Source organism: Panthera uncia (genome assembly GCF_023721935.1).
Source record: "Panthera uncia isolate 11264 chromosome B3 unlocalized genomic scaffold, Puncia_PCG_1.0 HiC_scaffold_1, whole genome shotgun sequence".
In the NCBI taxonomy this organism is placed as follows: domain Eukaryota; kingdom Metazoa; phylum Chordata; class Mammalia; order Carnivora; family Felidae; genus Panthera; species Panthera uncia.
The window spans coordinates 6,837,387-6,844,323 of NW_026057582.1; the positions used below are offsets into that span (position 1 = coordinate 6,837,387).

Consider the following 6,937-nt stretch of genomic DNA (forward strand, 5'->3'; position numbering starts at 1 on the left):
GGCCAAGAGGGCAAGTGTTGAGAGGCTGTTTAACACACACACACACAACAAGCCCTATAATCAACCAAAGTGGTCATTTGATCTACGTGGGAAAGCATGTCCTGCCGTCGGCTCCCAGGCACCAGGAAGTGACACCAGCAAGCGAGGAGGCCACACCACTAATAGGAGTAACTGCCATCTGTTCTAGAATGCCTGCTGGTCACCAGGCATTTCATGTGCCCCATATCACTAGTCTTCACGGCAACCCCCTGAGGGAGGCCTTGCAGGTTCTGTGTTACAGATAAAGGAACGGGGGTCGGTGAGGTTAAGAAACTTGCCCGCATCCTCCACAGCTAATAGGTGGCAAACCTGGGATTCTAGCCAGGTGCGGCTGACGTGGGAGCCTGGACCCTGTCCATTCTGCCATGGTGACAATCAATTGGACACGGTCATAAGAAGTATGTAGAAAACAACAAGCGTGGGTTTGAGTCATGAGCAGTAAAGGGCCCCAGGCCCATAGGGAATTTTTTCAGGGCCTCTGCAACATTCTAGATGTTGCTTAATAGTTGATTACTGTCTCCCTGTGGCAAAATTCCACAGGCTTTAGTGAAGGACCTGCCATGTGCCTGGACTCACACAATACTAGATATTTCTCAGAACTCTAGGTCTGTGTACCTTTCTATGAACTCATTACCATCGTATCCAGTTGTGGTTCTCATTACTGTTGTCCTTGATTGGTGCCCAGGGTCCCTTCTCCGTATGGCTCTTCTTCTGTCCCCATCAGCCTGAGGCTCCAATCTGCTTGCTTATCATCTCCCCACTGAGGCTACCCTAGGTTTGTTGGGTCGCCTTTATCACCAGTGGCAACTGAAACATAGGATTTAGCATTTCTTGCTGATTATTTCTTTTCTCTTGGTCTCCCCAGGAATAAACCCAAAGTCCCTTTCACTGTTGGGATTTTCTTAACCATTTATGGCAGGGTCCAGAGAACGCTAAAAGATGGTTCCAGGCAGAAGCACATCAGCTGAGTTTGGTCCCTGAATGTTTCTCTGAGGTGGTTCCAGCATTTCCTCCTCTGCGCTGACTCCAAATGGCCAACCATTCTGAGATTCGCATCATCTAACTAATTAAAGCAGTCATCCCTTCCTGATAATTTTTTAAATTTAAGTCTCACTAAAACAAAAGTAAATACAATTCCTGTCATTTTAGAATTTATGTAAGTCTTTATGGAATTATGGTTAACAAATTAAATGAAGGGTCTACTTCCTTGAACCCTTAATTAGGTCTTTTGAATTGGGACCATTCTGGGGAAGATTATCTCAAAGTTTAAAGATTAATGATACGTCTATGGGGCTTCTGGGTGACTCAGTTGGTTAAGCGTCTGTCTTTGGCTCAGGTCATGATCTCATGGTTCGTGGGTTTGAGCCCCACGTTGGACTCTTTGCTGACAGCTCGGAGCCTGGAGCCTGCTTCGAGTTCTGTGTCTCCCTCTCTCTCTCTACCCCTCCCTTGCTCGCTCTTTCTCTCTCTCCCTCTCTCTCTCTCAAAAAATAAACATTAAAAATTTTTTTAAAAGATTAATGATATGCCTAGAACAGAATGAAGAAGCAAATAAGATATAAGTCAGTCAAAAATTACCTCCCAAGGTGACCTTGAATCAGAAAAAAAAAATTGCTTGGATCTTGTTCAGTAAATTGTGCTAGAATAATTGGTTATCAACATAAGAGAAAGATTAGATCCCTATCTCATACTGCGTACACAAAAATGAATTCTAATGGAATGAAAGCCTCAATATGAAAATAAAAGTCTTAAAAGTGTTAGAAGAAAATTTTGTTGATTTTCTTCATGCCTTTAGGACAGGAGTTCATAAATCCTGCACAAACAGTCCAAACCATTAAGGAAAAGATAAACTCTGTGTAAAAACTGCAGAGAGGTACCTGGGTGGCTCAGTTGGTTGCATGTCCAACTCCAGATCTCAGCTCAGGTCGTGATCTCATGGTGCGTGGAACCAAGCCCTTCTTTGGGCTCTGCGTTGACAGTGTCTCCCTTTCTCCCTGCCCCTCCTCTGTTCGTATTCTCTTTTGCTCTCCCTCTCTCCCAAAACTAAATAAATAAACATTAAAAAAATTAATAGAATAAATAAAATTAAATAAATAAATAAATAAATAAATAAAATAAACCCACAAAATTAAAAAGGCAAATTATAGATACAGAGGTTAGTAACAAACATTACATGCACTGGGTGTTCCCTAACAACTCAGCAGCTCCCTCAGGATCACAGAGTAATCGGGCGGTCAGGGTCAGTGAAGACTTCCCATTTCAACTTTGACAGGGAAACTGGCCACCGTGAACTTCAGCAGAAGCACGATTACCGCATTTATTCACCGGAAAAGCATCTCTAAGACCACTGCATGGAGACCCAGGTCCCGGCCTCGGGTTGTTCCTAAGCTGTTGGCAGGAGGGAGCCACCCATAAGGAAGGAGAGGATTTACATCGAGAAGCACAGAGAAGGAGGCACAATTGAAGGCACCCAGTGGGAAAGTGGGGTCTGTAGTGACATCCAGATGTGAGGGGCGTGAGCTGTGGCCTCGATGAGAGAGCAGAGCCTCTCCAGGTGGACAAGGTAAGGAAGGGCATCCTAGACAGGAGGGAGCGTGAGCGGGTCAAGGAGGCACGAAAGACTGAAAGACTGCAGCGTGCCCAAAACGCAACAGGTCTCTGTAGCTGGGGTGCTACGTTTGTGCCTTGGGGTGGGAGGCAAGGTGGCAGGAAGTAGAATTAGAAAATGGTTTGGGGCCTCTGGCAATGTTTCTTTGTAAGTTTCTAACTGATTTGCTATTGCCATGGGCTGAACTGTGTCCTCTCTTTCGAGGACCCAGAATGTGGCCTTATTTAGAAAGAGGACTTGGACAGAGACGATCAGATTGCAACTAGGTCATTGGGTTGGGCCAAATCCAATATGGCTGGTATCCTTATTAAGGAGGGAGATGCGGACATGGAGACAAATACATGGAAGAGGGAGACAGTGTAGACAGACTGGGGAGGAAGCCGTGAAGACACAGGTCTGGAACGTCGCGCTTACAATTCAAGGAACACCTGAGACGCTCCAAGACTTGGGAGATGATGATGGAATGGGTCTTCAAAGACAGGATGGCTCCACTGACTCCTTGATCTGGTCTCCACAACTGTGAGTCTCTGGAGACTTCTGGTCTCCACAACTGTGAGACCCTAAATCACTGTCATTTGAGGCACCCAAGATGAAGTTCTTTTATAGCAGCCACAGGAAATGGATGCAGACGTACACTGGGTGTTAAACCACTAGCAATGAAGACATCTGTTGGATTAGAATTACCTATGTGACCTTGGCAGGATGTTCAAGCTACCTTCTCCAAGGCTAAGTTGGGGGGGTGGGTGCGTGGTAGGGCTTAATGGTTAACAGCTGAGCCTCTGCCATCAGACTGTTTCTGAATCTCTGCTTTGTCTCTTTTTAGCTGTTTGGCCAGTGCCTCAGTTTCCTGATCTATTCAATGGGGGAGACACTAACATCCAAAGGGTGATAGGGAAGAGTGAGCCATGGATGGAAAGTTCCCAGTCCAACGCCCGGCACCAGTAAGTGGTCAGTAAATTCTGGCTCTCATTACTGAGCCCACATCCCTTTGGGTCTTTCTCAGTTACAACTGCTCTTTGCTTGAGGTAATTTGCCCACAGGCCCCAGTATGACAGGGACGCTTCTAAGAGTCTGTTTACACGCATCAAATTACCAGCATTTTCCAAGAAAAGTGTCCCCTTTCACTTGAGTATTTACTTACCAAACCTAGCCCTAGCCCAGGGAAAAATGATGCTTGTGGTGGGTGAGCTGGTCCTTGACCCTCAGCCCCTCCCTCGTGGTTCTGCCCAGAATTTCTAGAATATATCCCAAAGTAATCAAAGGCACAGGCACGCATGTAAAGCGAGACATGTGGTGTAGCGGGTGTAGCGGGGGGGGGGGGGGAAGGCGTTTCGTCTGGGACCTGGATTTGAATCCCTCCTCCGCCACTGAATAACAGTAGGCACCTTGACCCAGGACCAGGTCTTTAAGCCTCCACTGTCTCATCTGCAAAATGGAGTTGCTGCTTCGTTGGCAGAGACGTTTGCGGATTTCACGAGGCAAAGGCACCAGTGCACATTGCTGGCATTCTTCAGGCCCCCGGTGCCTGGCTGCTCGGCAGATTTTCCCCTTCTGGTGAGATCGGAGACATGGTCCTGGGGGGGGGGGGGGGCTGATGAAATGAAATGGTATCGGTCCTGCTGTGAGACTGGCCAGCGATCAAGTCTCCAGCTGTCCGTCTCCAAATAGCTTAGCGGCCGCAAGTATGATTCAACGTCCATAAATTAAAGAATGCACGGCTCACAAATGTCTCCTTAGCGTTATTTTTATTGAAATCAAATTTCAACCTTGAGCCATCGGGATCTTTCCCGTAATGCTGGGAATGATCGACCAGCCAGATGTGGGGTACACAGTGCCTGGGGGTGTCGGGTTTGCTCTGGGGAGGAACCGAGGAAGGGCGGCTCACACAGGCTGGCAGGACTGAGGGCAGGTGGCGCTCACGCTGCCGGGCAGAGGCGGGTCCGCACCGAGGAGCACGCTGAGGAATGACCTGTCTCATCATTACTGACGTGATGAGAGATCAATGAAGTGTTTCACATGAATCAAAATAGTCCTTTGGGCTAAAAACACAACGAGAGATCTACTCTCCAAACAAATACTTAGGCTCAGGGTACTCATTGCCGACTACAGGCAGTGGGTGGCACAGCTGATCTCTGTCACTTACCCATCTGTGTAACTGTAACTTTGTACCCATTCGATAGCACCCGCATCTTGCTCCTTTGGCCCCCGAAGAAGCGACAGGAATAACAACGACCACGACCACGACAACCACAGCAAGAACAACCAAGGGACAGGAGGAAATTTGGGGAGGTGATGGATATGTTTATATCCATGATCGTGGTGATGGTCAGTCTCTTGGGGGTATGAATATATCCAAACTCACCAAACCATGCGTATTATGGGACGTATGTATTCCATATACCAATTAGGCTTCAATAAAGCCGAAAAGAAACTACTGTTGGAGACGCGGAAGTCTGTCCTCCGGGGTGATCTAGTTTTGTAGAATCATCTCCGACTCGTGACACCGACCTGTTTGCAGTGGGGGAGTGTGGTTTATGGTAAACCTGAGTGATGTTCACACTCCTAACTGCCTGCGTGATCTGTTTGCAGTGTCCTGACCTGAGAACTGGACCCATAGCGCTGCTCTGTCCCCCGTGGGACGTGCGGTTATGAAAATAAAGGGTAACGTACATTAACTTGCACGGTGCCTGACAATCAGTTGCTCGTCAGTCAACGGCCACTCGTTTAGATTTTGTCCTTTTTTAAAGTTTGCTTATTTATTTTGAGAGACAGAGAGAGAGGGAGAAAAGCATGAGCAAGTGGGGCAGAGAGGGAGGGAGAGAGAGAAAGGATCCCAAGCAGACTCCACACTGCCAGCATGGAGCCCGATGTGGGGCTCAAACCCACGAACCATGAGATCGGGACCCGAGCCGATATCAAGAGCTGGAGGCTTAACCGACGGAGGCACCCAGATGCCCCTTGATCTTGTTCTTATAATCCTCATTCTCTGTAAAATATCTCGTACTTCTATTTTTATGGAGACATTTTTTTTCCTAAAGCAACTGTGCTGTTAAAATTCTCCAGCAGAACTAAAGGCAGGTGGTTTGGTTTTTCTGGGGCATAAGGCGTGCGGAAGGTGGTGGTGAGTGATGTGTCTGGGGCCAGGCCTTGAACTACAAATGGCCGTGGTGCCAGGTGAAGGCACCAGAAGAACAAGGCCCAGGGGGCCCGCCTCGCTGTCTGTCATGCTCCTGGCTCTGCGGTTGCCCCTTGTACTTGTCTGATTATCTTCCGCTGAGACTCTAAGCTGGATGACTTTCACACGAGACCCGCTCCTCTGGTCAGGCTCTGCGCGATTCCCCCTGGGCTTCTGGAACTCTAGCCTTCCCAGAGAGGCAAGTGGCATGCAAATGATATTGCAGAGCTGGTGCGGAACGGCTCAGGTTTCTCAAGAGCGGAGGAATTAATTACAGGCCTTAGTTCTTTGTTACCAGTGACTTAACACACATGTGTCACCACACTGAGATCAGTGCCTGCTGGCTGGGGCAAGGGGACTGAACGATCACCCAAAGGTGTGGGACCCAGGGTAGGACAGAGGTAACAGGTGCCGTAGGGTTAGAAGGAGCTGGTTCAGAAGAAGGGAAGTCAGTGTCGGTGTAGGAGGAACGGTGATGTCTCCGGAAGCAGGTGGTTTGAAACACCGATGTATAAATGAGATGGGAAGAGGGAACATCCCCAGAGAACCCCTGGATCTGGAGCCTTCCTTGAGGACCAGATAGATCCAGTGAGACATAGAGAGGGCCGTGAGTACCCGGATAAGGGTATGGAGCTTCAGTCAGGAGGTACTGGGGAGCCACTGAAGGTATATGAGCAGGAGAGAGAGAGAGTCTAGAGCTGCTCTGAGGAGCACCGGAGGCTGAGTGTGGTGATTTGATTATTTTGCAATAGGCAAGGGAGCAGGACACCAGGGGAAACACCGTTGGGTCGGTACGGGTACAAGGGTGAAATCAACCGCTAGCTTCCAAGACCAGGAGTCTTGTCTCCTAGCAATCTTAGTAGGAGAAGGCTGGTCCTTCCACACACGCCAGGCAGCAAGCACGACCATCACTCGGTGAGCAATTATAGATGAAAATGCGTTCACAGAAAGGCCAAGCACCTTTTCCAAGCTCAGATGGCTGGGCGGGGCTAGTCCATCAGCCTGACTCTCAGGACCACACCCCTGACCGCGGTGTCCTGCTGCCTGGGGAGCTGGCAAAGTCGGGAGAGGTGGGGCTGGTGTGGGTAAAGAGTCAGGATCGGGCTCCCTGATCT

At 48.7% G+C, this 6,937-nt stretch overlaps 1 long non-coding RNA gene across 1 annotated transcript; it reads left to right on the plus strand.

Moving 5' to 3' along the window:
* Positions 1 to 227: 227 nt before the first annotated feature.
* LOC125908967 (uncharacterized) lies at positions 228 to 3,612 on the plus strand. The gene is made up of 3 exons (XR_007453505.1): positions 228 to 437; positions 2,312 to 2,602; positions 3,471 to 3,612. It is a non-coding gene; the product is annotated as an uncharacterized LOC125908967 (long non-coding RNA).
* Positions 3,613 to 6,937: the final 3,325 nt, after the last annotated feature.